This window comes from Nyctereutes procyonoides, unplaced genomic scaffold, assembly GCF_905146905.1.
Source record: "Nyctereutes procyonoides isolate TBG_1078 unplaced genomic scaffold, NYPRO_anot_genome, whole genome shotgun sequence".
Taxonomy (NCBI): Eukaryota; Metazoa; Chordata; class Mammalia; order Carnivora; family Canidae; genus Nyctereutes; species Nyctereutes procyonoides.
In genome coordinates this window covers 36,048,334-36,062,646 of record NW_026575044.1, presented here as the reverse complement: position 1 = coordinate 36,062,646, position 14,313 = coordinate 36,048,334, and positions in this window count along the sequence as shown.

Genomic DNA, 14,313 nt, shown 5'->3' with positions numbered 1-14,313 from the left:
AGCCTAGAATGCACAGCAATGTTCTGGAAGCACTGGCAAGTGCGTTTAGAATATTTACTTTGGTCAAACCACAACAATTTAAAGTTACCTCCCTTACAGGCCTGAGATTACTTAATAACATACTCGTTAAGTGCTAGCCAGCTCTCCCTGGCACTTTGTTGCATCCTCATAGCAACCCTGTAAGATTAATCCGAATTTTATAGAGGAGTAGACTGAGGCACTGAGGTTCAACAGATGATGGAGATGGGGTTCTGATCCCGTTTCCTTCCCCCAGTCCTGACTACTTGCTGGTCATCTTTTGATACCTGGTGGTTGGTTGGCTTAGAGCATTCAGCAGAGAAAAGCTCAACGCGGTAGAGAAAATGCCCAATGCAGAGCGAAAGAGCTCCTACAGTCAGGGCCCCAGGATGGAGAGCCACCGAGGCCACAAGCCAGATCACATAAAGAGTCCTTGGGGAAATGTCTGGGACCCTGAAACTCTTAGCTCTAGCACTCGGTATCTGCACACGTCCTATGGTTCGGATGCCACATGGAGAGCTGGGCCCCGGTGGCCTGCATTTCACCTTTGCCCTGCTCCATGTGCGTCTTCAGACCAGAGGCGGGTTGCACTCTCTTTTCTTCCCCTTGTGGTGATGCTCACAGGCAGGGAAATCAGGACATTCTACACTTTGTGCCGTGCACTCTTGTTTCCCATGAGTCTCTGTGAGAAAGACAGATGGAACGTTTATTTTCATGACTGGGGATGGGAGGGAAACAACATGCACCTGCTCCTCCATCCTTAGCTGAGTACTGCCACCTTCACCCAGACAGAGGCCACGATGCAGGGTTGCAAAAGCAGTCACAGCCACGACTTGTTCTAGCCCGTGGCCTTCTTGCTTAGTGAAGCAGGGAGAAGAGGTTCCATCCCTCCTTCGAAAGGATGCTGGAGGATGCCTCGGACCTAGTGCGTCCTTAATACAGAAAGTAACAGATGAAACTGGGTTTGGAAACCATAAATTTAGGTTTTACAGCAACAACAAAGACAAACCCTCTGTTACTGCCCTCTGTCCACAAGAGAAATGATAGATGCTCCCTTACAAAGAAAGATGCTTTGACAAATAGCAACCATAAATAGTTGGGGTGCTCATTTTTCCCTCCTTCATTTGTCTTTCTTTTCCTTCCTTCCTTCCTTCCTTCCTTCCTTCCTTCCTTCCATTCTTGTCATTTGAAAAATCATAATGGCAATGTGTTCATCATATGTGGTATTTCTAAATGTACTGATATCAAATGAACTTAAAGTTATTTTGTTATGTGGAAAAAAGTAAGATGAGTAGTGTATATGCAGGCATTCCCTTTTGTTACTCAAAAAATGTATATGTAAGCACACACACACACACACACACACACAAAGAGTTTTGTTTTTTAAATAAAACAACAAAAACAGTGTTTATCCTATAAGGCTGTGGGCTCAGGGCATCTGCCGGCAGCCCCTGCCCACTGGGCTGTCCTACTAGCCACATTAAAAACCATAATAAGGGGCTGGACCCTCCGCCTCCCCACTCCCCCAACCACCCCAGCAGCCTGACCTAAGGAAAGGCTTGTAAATTTAGACACACACACACACACAATATCTTAGATACAGAGATGTACTCACAAAGACTATTTCTGGAAGGATAAACAATTGGTAATCATACTTGTTTCTGGGCAGGGGAACTGGGGCCAGGGTCCTTTTCATTAAATATCCTTTTTGCTTTTTATGATATTTTTGAATCTTGGGCATTTGTTTTCTAAAAAGATTATGACAGAGGCCAAAATAATCCCAATAAATCATCAGAGATAAATAAATCAGTGGAGAAAAATGTATGTAATTTTTCATGGCAAGGGCTGGGGACTGGAACTCCTCCTCAGAACTTCTCCTTGCCCTCGAGAAGCATGTTAACAGGAAGAAAACCCTGCATAGAGAGAAGAGAAAAAAAATCATATTTCCCAACAGCCACCTATGCTCTCACGGAGCTCCTGCTGCTTCTGTTAGCAGGAAGAGGACCTGCCGCTGGGCTCTGGGCTCTGCAGAGAGCTCTCATCCTTCCCAACCCCTCCTGGTCACCAGGGTTACCGAAGCAGGACTTGGGCAGAAAGCAGACAGGTGGGCGGAAATGGGAGTAGGATGCTAAGTAGAACACAGATTGCAGAAGTCAACAGAGAGCCTCCAGATGTGTATCATGGCAGGTCCATCCTGGAAGCACTTGACCCTCAGCCATCTGATCTTGCCTCGCTGGATCTAGTCGTTCCCCTCAATCCACAGAGAAAATATGCTCCTTACACCATTATCACAGGTTGGCTGTGACTCTACCTAGCTGACTGGCAGAAAGAAAACAACATCCTAAAGAGAATGTTTATGCATTTGCCTGGGGTTCTGCTTGGTGGGTCCACTTGAGAGTTATGTGGATGATCTGAACTTACAAGAATAGCAGGTATCTTGCTACCTATTAACCAAGTTCTATTTTCCTCTTTATGACATCCTTGGAAAACAAGTGGCCTGTCTTCTGGAGAGAGGTAAATGTGACTTATTTTGGGGGGACAGCTAAACAAATTGCACTCCTCAAGCTAAATAAGGCCTTTATCAGCATTGGATGTATAAAGCAGGAGTATGCGGTGAGAGGTGGCCACCGACAGCTACACCCACGTGTGTGTGTATGTGTGTGTGTGTGTGTGTGTGTGTGTGTGTGTGCAATCAGAGACTTCCAGGTTTTCAGGGAGTGTCCCTGACATGAGTCTGCTCCTTCTCTTCTTTATCCTGATGGAAATTCCAGAAACCAACCTAGCATTTGGTTCTGAATAAAGATGTTTGGCAAAGGCCAAGAAAGACAGAGTAGTGGGAAGGGGGAAAAGCCAGTGCAGGAAGGGAGCGTGTAATAAATGGGAGAGTGGAATGTGCTCCACCTGACTTAGCCAGATGCCTCCAGAGGGAAAGAAAGGAAACAGCTAAATGCCTTATATCCCCTGGAGCCTTCAAAGGAAGCCTGCAAAGCAGGGCATCAGGGTAATCCTCACTCGTTTAATATCTGATGCGTTTGCATCTGTGATGTGAAGAGTAAATCAGAATTCCTGTTACAAGAACAGAATTTTAAGTGCTAGGAGTTAGTACAGAGGTCAGGCAGTCTTATCACCACCTTATCTTATTTCACATGGTATCCGGACGAATATTTTGGGACAGGAGTGGACTTTTTTCCTCCAGGACCATTAGGAAAAGCCATAAAGAAAATGATTCTAAACCCAACAGTTTGCTATGTGAAAGGAAGGTTAATTCTATCCTTGGCTGCCATCCGTCCCTTCCATGGACTGTCCAGATCCCCACTATTAAGACCGTTTTACTGGAGTCTCAGTGCAGGTGCATTGTTATTTTAATTATTTAGGATGTAATTTCTGGGCCTGAGGTAGATGGATAGCACATCTTAAGGAAAACAGACTCCCCCCGCCACCACAATGAAATTGTTCTGTAAAACTTTAACAATGGATAATTCATATGTTTGTTAGATATTGTTAACTTTATTTTCAGAGGAGGCACTAACATTTTTTGCTGCCTGGGCTTTGGGGATCCACTTGCCATGGAGAGACATGAAGTCTAGATTTAATAAAAGCATGCAGTGTGAGGTTTATGCAATATTATTTTTCTTATACTGGGCTGAATGCTTTGATTATTACTCACTCTCAAGTAATCCCCAAGACATGAAACTTTCTGTATTATCATGTTTATGTTACTGGTCAAGGAACTTTCAAGTTTGTCAGTCATTATTACCCCATTTGATAGATTAATAAGATGAGGCAAACAGATACATTGTTGGTGGAAGGAGAAAGAATTTTACACACACACACACACACACACACACACACACATCCCTAAAATCTTATGAAAATAAAGTTCATCATCTTACAGAAATATATTTTTCCCCTAGACAAGTGTGAACACAAGCCAGTCTGAAATTAATAATAGGTCATGCAGTGATATAATTTTATTTTTCTAACATATCTCTCATTTAATCTTTTTGAAAGTAATGGTAGAATTTCTTATTAATAAGGTGGGAGGATCCTCGGGTGGCTCAGTGGTTTAGTGCCACCTTCAGCCCAAGGTGTGATCCTGGAGTTCCGGGGATCGAGTCCCACATCGGGCTCCCTGCATGGAGCCTGCTTCACCCTCTGCCTGTGTCTCTGCCTCTCTCTCTCTCTCTGTCTCATGAATAAATAGATAAAATCTTAAAAAAAAAAAAAAAAAGAGAGAGAGATGGAGAGATTTCCACCCAAGGACCCCAGCTAGAAAACACATTCCTGATGCCTGGCAGCTAAATCCATGCTGATTTATACGTTCCTACAACATAATATAGGGTCCTGGCTGAATAAGATGCTACATCAAGTTCTACATACTTGAGAACGCTCAGGTCCAGAGGTCTCCCTCAGAAGGGGTTACGCACTTGCCTTTGGCCTGTAAAGACACATAGGGGACAGCAAGAGGTTGTTGCCCATGCTCTAGGTGGCCCCAGCATACTGGTGAGAGGATGAATCAGGCGGAGAGCTCCCAGCTACACCAAGAGGAAGGGAAGTTTTTTGGAAACCTGAAAAAAGAGAAAGAAAAGTACATTTAGCTATCTAATTTTGGAGGGTAATCACCAGGCTTTTTTCTCTTTCCTGCTACTGCCTACCTTTTGACCACTTCACTGTTCATTAGCACCTCCGGCAGAGGGTGAACAGAGAAAGGGAGAAAAGATGAAACTTGAATTCATCCATTTGAGGTGCTAATTCCTGACTTTCACACCACGCTAAATTGCTTGGACAGGTTATTGGATGATTTAGAGTTGTTTTTCTCAGCCCTTTGGTCTATCAGTGAAATTTGTATTGTACACTTTTTCAAAGCACCGGAGCATTTTTGTCCCATTTTCTTAGCAGCTCAATGAAACCTTTCTTGGCAATGACGAGACTTGAATACCATAATTCCATAAGAGGGCTAAAGCTAACTCTAGTTTTTCTGTGTTAATGAAGGAAAGGGGTAAGATTGGAAATTTAATAAAAAAAAAAACACACAGAAAAAAATATTTTATTGTTTGACCTCCTTCTCTCATTACAGCTTACATCAAAAGCCACTATCATAGTGAAAAAGATTAGTTTGAGTTTAATTTAACTTATATATTCTCTGGTGGAGATGCTAATAAGCAACCAAATGACCTAAAGCTAGAGAACAGGAGGGAGATGGGGAAGAAGCAAAGTGCTTGTAAAACTCACACATTGGATCATTAACCCTTGAATAACTGAGAGATGGTTTGAGATCATTCATGCTGTGTTTGTCTAAAAAAGTCATGAATTGTTGCAGCCAATTGCACTGAGCAAGTAGTGATACACTTGCTGAGAAGCTGTGTCGATACCGTAATGTAATACTTACCTAGGATAATAGGGGATGTAGACAACATGGGTAATTGGAACACACAAATAATTCTGAAACCTGATATAAAGTGATAGTTGCAACTGCTTTTCCACCAACCTGCTAACAGGCACCAATATTCACTCAGTTTTATTTCCTCTCTCCCCCTTTTCTTAGCACCAGAGGGATGGAAGTATAAATAAGCCACAAAGTGGCCCAAAGGAGGACAACGGAAACAAAAGAGAAAAAGGATTAAAAAAAAAAAAAAAGTAAAAGGTAGTTCCTGTAATTGAGTAGCGCGGCCCCTGAAAGGTTGACAGATGACTGAATTTGCATCAATTCGTGATATCACTGCGTAATTTGCTTTGATGGAACAAAGAACCACTGTAAGCCTCATAGGACTCATATTTCCCATCCCTTTAAGGTTTATAGGTTTGAACTTTCAAGACCCGTGCTCCTGAGGCTGTTTATTTTCTCCTGCATCCTTGGCCTGCAGTTATGGTAAACTCCAACCCCGAGGCCTGGACCAGAGCATACACATTCACCTGGTGACACTTTACCTAATCTCAAGATGAGTGGAATGAGGGAGTGAGCGCACTCTGACAGAAATGGCATCAAATTTGAAATTCACAGGCCCTGTATCGTGTTCCAGGGTCACTCTTTATAGGTGGGCAGTTGATAAAAACACTTAGAAGTTTTGAGCCATGATTCACCTATTTGTAAAATCAGGATCCTATAGGATTGTTGTGAGGATAAAAGTGAGATGATATATGTAAACATACTTTATAAGATAGAACTACTATGTAAATCTTAGTTGATCTGGTAAAGAGAAGCGATCATATGACACATCAAATGAACAGCTCCGATGGTTCTCATACTCTAAATGCATATTTAGGAAAGCTGATTAAAATGCCAATTCTATGGCCCATCTCTGGACACTGTGATACAAAAGATGTGGAGATGACTCAGGCATCCTCATTTTAACTGTTTCTGTTGTTATTAATGCAGGTGATCCCTGAACTGCTCTTGCAGAAACACTACTGTGAAACACCAATTGACACATTTCGGCTGGAGTGACAAAAATAGGAGGTGAGCACGTTCTAAAAGCTGGATAGAGTCAATGTCGCTGCCCTATAGTGGCATTCAGAGCTGCTTGCCCCAAGCACCTTTAAAGAGACTGGGCAAAGCAACTCTTCAGTCTCCAGGCTGGCTTTAGGGCTCTATTATCTTTCTTTGTGTGATTTCTCCCCACTTCTCAGGGCACCTTTTCTTTGTGCCAAGAACATGATCTCTGGTTTTCTATGTCTCTCCAGGTGAGTCCCACACTCAAACTGTCTTCAGTCATAGTTTCTGATTCTCTTAGATTTCTCAGCCTTCCTCACTCTTCCACATTTTCATGTGAATAGCTTATAGATGCCATTGAAAGGATGCTGTTTAAGTCAAATGTAGGATCAATTCCAGATAGCACAAATAGTGTCCAAGAGACAAATAAGATATTTGAACTAAGCACAGGAGATAATTGGGAACTCTACAAAATAAGTGTCTGTACATTGTGTCAACTATGATTCCTGCCCTCTTTGTGACTTTGGTATTGCTTCCTTGGGAAGAGCCATGGCTCAGCCACAAGAATACACACAGCAAGCTACCAGAGCAGGGAAGGGGAACTTGGCTCACCACATTTGACACACTTGCAAGCCCTGCTCTAAACATTGTTCCATGTGGTTGTCAGTGACTGAGACTGTGTTCTCTAAAGTGAATTACACTTCAGTTAAACCAATGTGAAGTTACCAGTTACAGATATTAACTTGAATCTGCATCTGGGTCCATTTTCCTGCAGTTGGTCTATATTCTTGCTTTTCTAATAAAAAAAATTAAAGTTTGATCTGGGTCTGGGTTATCTTCTTAGTGCTTGCTATGTACATTTGATGTGTGCAAACACTTGTGTTCTCCAAGGAGAACTTCTTTAAGGCTAACTATACAGACACTGTTCTCTATTGAAGCTAACTTTTTTTAAAATCTACTTTTGTTTATTGAGTTTTCTTCCCCCCCACTACTTTTCTTTCAAATTTAAAAATCTAATAAAAGATATTAATTTAAATTTTCTTTTTCAAAACATAATCTATGAAATCTAGTCCACAAATTTTCATAATACTTCCTGGAAAATTGGATTTGTCAGATTCAACTTACTTTTTATTTTTTTAATTTAATTTCTTTTTAAGATTTTACTGATTTATTCATGATAGACAGAGAGAGAGAGAGAGAGAGAGAGAGAGAGGCAGAGACACAGGCAGAGGGAGAAGCAGGCTCCAGGCAGGGAGCCCAACATGGGACTCAATCCTGGAACTCCAGGATTACACTTTGGGCTGAAGGCAGCGCTAAACCGCTGAGCCATCCAGGGATCCCCCTCAACTTACTTTTTAAAGTAATTGTCAGAAATACATTTTTTGCCTATTTTATCTCCATTTAAAACTTCACAAGGCACTTGTTGGTTTATTAAAAACAATTTAAATTATTCATCCCCAAATTAAAACACTAGGTATGACTTGAGAGTACTTTAGAGAACCACCTCCCCTGCCAAGATCCTAAATATCTTTTGAAAAGAAATATTTCAAAACTGAAATCAGTGAAAGAACACAAGAAAAACATATGAAGATAAAAAAATAAGCATTATCTATTGACCTCTTTGTAAATGTCATATAATAGCATCAAAGTATTTTTAAATACAGTAGCTAACTGTCTTCACTCCTGAAAAAGCCAGTGTAAGGTTTGGAGGAAGACCCGATATCTAATTCAAAAATTTCATAACTGACTAATATATATTCTATACACTGTCACCAAAGAATGACAGACCCCCAAAGTATAATACATGTTTGTACCACCATCAGTGGAACTGTGGGCCTAGCTTGTTTTTTACCAAAAAGGCAAGAGCTTCCATTGAAGGAACTGATGCGCTCAAATTTGATTGGCCAGTATCAGAGCGGTGCTTGTTTCACTGGTTTCTTTTTGAAAAGGAGATCCTAAGCCACATCTAGATCCTAAGCTTGTCTTCAGAACTAAGAATTCACTTTGACCAAAATTCTGTCTGCAAAAGTATGACTCAAGTGAATTAAAGTTCAGAGCTTCTTGAATTGAATGGGCTGCGATTGTGCAAATTTAATTTTAGATAATATGCCACATTTAGACATTAGCTTCCAGGCTTCTATCACCCAGAGGGAGAACTGCTAAATCAGGAGTAAAACGACAGCGGTGTGTAGTGGAATAGCCTTGCACTGGGAAGGCGGAAACCTCGAAAGCAGCCCCTGCTCTGCCATAATTAACTCTGTGACCTTGGGCAATCCATGTGGCCTCTCTGGGCCGCGTGTGAAAAATGAGAGGGTTACATTCGATGATCTCCAAGGCTTCCCTAGCTCTCGGTCGTTTGGCCTCTCAGAAGGCACAGCACCAAATTACTCCAGCAAATGGTTCATAGATTCACATGAGCAATATCGGGTGAGCAACACTTTGATTGACAGTGCCAAAGGCTTCCCAAGGAGTTGGCTTTTCTGCCTTTGGTGGGGGTGGGGGGTAGTTAGTTGGGGGTAAATAGCAGTATATCCTGTTGAATTTATAGAAGAGATGGGAAATTCACCAACATGCAGGGCGGAGGACCGAGTCCAGAGTAGGGCTAACGTTTACTCACTACTCACTGTGAGCCAGTCGTGGTAGTCAGTGTTCTTTTATCTATCATCTATCATCTATCTATCTATCTAACTATCTATCTATCATCTATTTATTTTAAGTCTTTTTTTTTTTTTTTTTAGTCAGTGTTCTTGAGCAAGAAACAAAGTAAACCTCCAAACAGCCTCAGGAGATGAGTATGCTCATTACCATGTGTTAAATCAAGCCAGGATTTTAGCTGGAAGTCATTGGGCTGTAGCTATTGGCATCACAAACCAGCCCCACCCAGCTCCTGAGAGAAAGCCCAAGAAGTCAGGGGGTCTCTCTGGGCAGAGGACAGGCAGTGAACACAAGTGTATCTTCTGCAAATAAGAAATGCAGGGTGATTTGGGTGCTCTGCTGTAAGAAGTACCCTTGTTGGGCTCATGCCTGCTTTCTGAAGTAACAGTCACTACTAGAAAACACTCCTTGGCCTCAAACTGCAACTTAAATTCTCCTATAATTCATAACTGATTAAAGAAATTCACCAAATTACAAAACTGTGAATGACACAACAGCAGAGTCCTGTACTCTAACAAGAAGCATTGGGTAATTTGTTTAAATATTAATACACTTGAAATGTTATTAGTAATTTTTATAGTGTTCAAGCACACAAATATATATACTTTTCCTTTGACCTAGAAAATCATTTATTATAAAACTGTATCTCTCCGTAATTAAAAATGAAGAAGATATTCATTTTATATTTACATTTTTCTGTGTTTATAATTTATAACCCACATCCTTTTAAAAAAAGGATTAAGGGAGGCTCTAAAGCCACTGAGTCTGCAGGTGGGAGTAAAATAATTATAAGTGTGAGGAAAGGAGGAATGGGTGGGAGCAGGGGATTGTACAAGGCGTTAGAGACATAAGCACTTAATCAATAAGAGGTGGCAGTGGCAGCACCAGGGATGAGTTTCATGTGAGGTCAACAGGAGAGAGTCTTTCTACTCCAGGGAAAGCAATAACAAATGGTGACTGAGAAAAAGGAAAAAGAGAAATTTCTGTGGATACAGAAAAAAAAATAACTCTATAATATATTCAACAGAATAGGTTTATGAAAATCCAAGTCAGGGGATCCCTGGGTGGCGCAGCGGTTTGGCGCCTGCCTTTGGCCCAGGGCGCGATACCGGAGACCCGGGATCGAATCCCGCATCGGGCTCCCGGCGCATGGAGCCTGCTTCTCCCTCTGCCTGTGTCTCTGCCTCTCTCTCTCTCTCTCTCTGTGTCTATCATAAAATTAAAAAAGTAAAAAAAAATAAAAATCCAATTTGAGATTTCTTAAAAAAAAAAAAAAGAAAAGAAAATCCAAGTCAGTTTAATCCAACATATTCGAACTCCTCATGTGGGCATGCTTCTGAGAGGATAAAAAAGTTGAGTGAGAAGAGATTTCAGTCCTCAAGCAGTTGACACACTAGTTATGGGCACGAGAGGAAGAAGGCAAATAAGAACTGAACTTTATATTCAGGAAACAAATGATGGAAAGGGATATTTAAGAATAAAATGCACTTGTGAATAAACTCTTTGATTTTTTTGTTCAAGAAATTATATAATTCACAATAGGTGTCAGCAAGGTTCTTCTGCTTAGGGCCAAAGAGTAAATGTTTTTGTGTTGGAGGGATTAGCCACTGCAATTGGACAAGACAAACCGATAGGAAGCATGAGTTGAAAAAGAAAGAGGTAGGGTACCTGGGTGGCTCATTTGGTTAAGTGTCTGCCTTTGGCTCAGGTCATGATCCTAGGGTCCTGGGATGGAGTCCTGCATTGGGCTCCCTGCTCAGCAGTGAATCTGCTTCTCCGTCTCTTGCTCCCCCTACTTGTGCTTTCTCTTTGTTAAATAAATAACATCTTTTAGAAAAATAAAGAAAAAGAGGTAAAATTATGTTTGGTTGCAAATAATAGATTATATATTGTAATAAAAATGGAAAAGAATCAATGAAACACTACTACAAACAATACAAGGAGACTTAGGTTATAAAATTATAACTTCAGTAGGTCATATATTTATCATAAAAAGCCAATAGCCTATATAGATATAGATATGTAGATATATACACGAACAAAAAGCATGATGAAAGAGAATAGCCCATTTACAATGGGAAAAATGAAAATAAATAACCTAGGTGAATAACTAGCAAGAAATGTCCAAAATCCATATCATAAAATTATATTACACTTCCAAAAGAGACAAAAATTTTAAGCAAATGAAAAGACATATCATGTACTTGAATAAGAAGACCCAACATCATAAAATTGTCAGTTCTCCCTAATAAATAAATTTAAATTATTAACGAAGAGAACACCATCAATCTTTTTCTCAGTATAGATAAAGTCTACTTGGTAGAACAAACAGGCAAGAATAACCAGGAATACCATGAAAAAAAAAAAAAAGAATATGAGGAGGGAGTTAGGCATATCAGATATTAATATGTAGAGTAAGACCTCCATAATTAAACCATTTTGATATTGGCAATGGCAATGGGACAAGATGGAAAAATCTGGTAACAAATCCACTCACGTGTGAAATTTATAGCAAATAAATATGGTAAGTACATATAATTTAGTATAATAAGGATAGCATTTCAAATCATAGGGGAAAAGGTGGACTATTTAAGAAGCAATAATGGGATAACTGGATAGCCATATGGAAAAAGATGAAATTAGATCCATTCCTCATAGCATATGCCAGGATACATTCCAAATGAATAGAGATTTAAATGCCAAGTAATCAAATCACAGAGCACAAAAAGAAAACACAAGTGAACTCCATTATAACCTGGGAGTAAAGAAAGCCTTCCTGAGATTCATAATCTAGAACCAATAAGGGAAAAAAATGGTGTGTTTGGATATATAAAATAAAATATTTGCACATGAATACATAGACACATAATATATTGAGGGAAAGGCAAATGACATTAAAAAATATTTTGCAGGGACACCGGAGTGGCTCAGCGGTTTAGCACCTGCCTTCGGCCCAGGGCGTGTTCCCGGGGTCGCGGAATCAAGTCCCACATAGGGCTCCCTGCCTGGAGTCTGCTTCTCCTTCTGCCTATGTCTCTGCCTCTCTCTCTCTGTGTGTGTGTCTCTCATGAATAAATAAAATCTTTAAAAAATATTTTGCACTTATTTACAGATAAAATATTATTTCTATCAATATCTCTAATCTACAAAGAACTTCTAAAAATAGAGCAAAAAAGGCAGCAACCATAAAGTGTGCTAGAGATATGAGCAAACAGTATACAGAAAATGAAACACAAGTGGCTCTTAAACGTGGGAAAATGGACTCAATTTTACTAATGATAAAATAAATGCACAATAAAACTACATTGAAATGCTATTTCTTTCCTATCAGATTGGCAAAAGTCCAGCAGTTAGACAACCAACTCTGTTGGCAAGGCTGTGGGGAAACAAGCATGCTCATATATTGCTAAAAGGAATGAAAAATGGTATAACTCCTGTGGAGGGGAATTTGGAAATATCTACGAAAATTTTATATGCCTTTATCCTTTGACCCAGCAATCTTACTTCCAGGAATCTATCTTAAAGATATATTGGCAAAAATATTAAAATATAGTCACAAAGCTAGCAATTGCAGTGTTGTTAGTAAGAACAAAACCTGGGAGCAATTCAAATGCAGTTACAGGGATTGTTTGAACTATGAACTATAGAACATCTACTCAATGAAGGATTATGCAGGTGTAAAAAGGAATAGAAGTATATGTTCAAATCCCACCATGGAGTTACCTCCATGATGTGATGTTGAGTGAAAAACACAGGGTAAAGAGAAGTAGGTAGAGTTCACCGTCTTTTCCCTACGAAAGGCAGATTTTGTGCCTGTCTGCCTATATATTCTCTTTAAACACTATAACCTTAAATCACAAAATGAATTAGTTACCTATGGAGAGGGAGTGAATGGCATGGAAAAAGCCTAGAGATGGTAATAATAGGGTTCTTTGAATGTATCTTATGGACGTGATTTTGGAATCATGTAAATATTTTATATAACAAAATAAAATTTGAAAGAAAAAACAAAAAAGTGAAAGAAAAATGAAACAAGTGAACCTAGATAAATGTATATCCAGTTGATGGCATAAACATACACAGAAGTAACCAGGTGATGTTTAAGTATAGTTAATTGTTTAACTTCATTGGGATACACCCTAAGGACAGAAGAACTGCCTCCCCCACCAACACAGAGAAAAGTGTTGGTGGTGATGCTGGTTTTGCTATCCTGAGACTGTTGGGATTAAGAAGCTGACAAGTGTAATTTTCAGGTAAAGCAAAAATCATATGGTCCCATGGTTGAATTGGAGTATTATAGTATTAATTTGACGTGATGTATCTTATGTACAAGTATTTGTATCTATATGGATTTGAGTGTGTACACATAGGTGTGTGTATTGTATGCATATGTTTGTGTGTGAGAGTTGATAACTATTGAAACTGGGGGAGATATCGGTAAGAGGTTCATTATATTATTTTCTCTGCTTGTGTTATTTTGAATTTTCTTTTTAAATTTTTATTATTATTTATTTATTTATTTTTAAAGATTTTATTTATTTATTCATGAGACACACATACACACACACACACAGAGGCAGAGACACAGGCAGAGGGAGAAGCAGGCTCCATGCAAATCCCGATGTGGGACTTAATCGCGGGTCCCCAGGATCACGCCCTGGGCCGAAGGCAGCGCTAAACTGCTGAGCCACCCAGGCTGCCCTATTTCGAATTTTCTATTATGAAAAGTGCATAATAGAAAATGTAATAGAAAAAAATTATGTATCCTAGTTTTGTCCACTGAAAGAACAGAAACTAATAATGAACCTAGAAAAAAGAGCAACTCTAGTGCCTAACATCAGAGTCTCTAAAAATCTTTCAATCACTAAAGGAATCAGGACTTTAGGGAGAAATGGCTGATCCCAAGTCTGGGTAGGAAATGTACAAAAGGATGCTATCCTCCTATCGAAGGCAGCTATCAAAGATGATAGGGAGGTATTAAGAACACTATGAAGCCCATTTGAAGAGGTGATCATTGGCCAAAGATGGGACAATATGATCAGCAGTAAAGGTAATAAGGAAATTGACTGAATATGTTTAAGTCCATGATTACATAATGATAATTAGGAAAAAGCTCATTGACTATCTTTGTAGGATTCTAGGGAATGAGCTCCTTATTTTGAAAACTGGGAAAGAAAGGGAAAGAACCAAGCAGGGAATTCTGTCTGTTC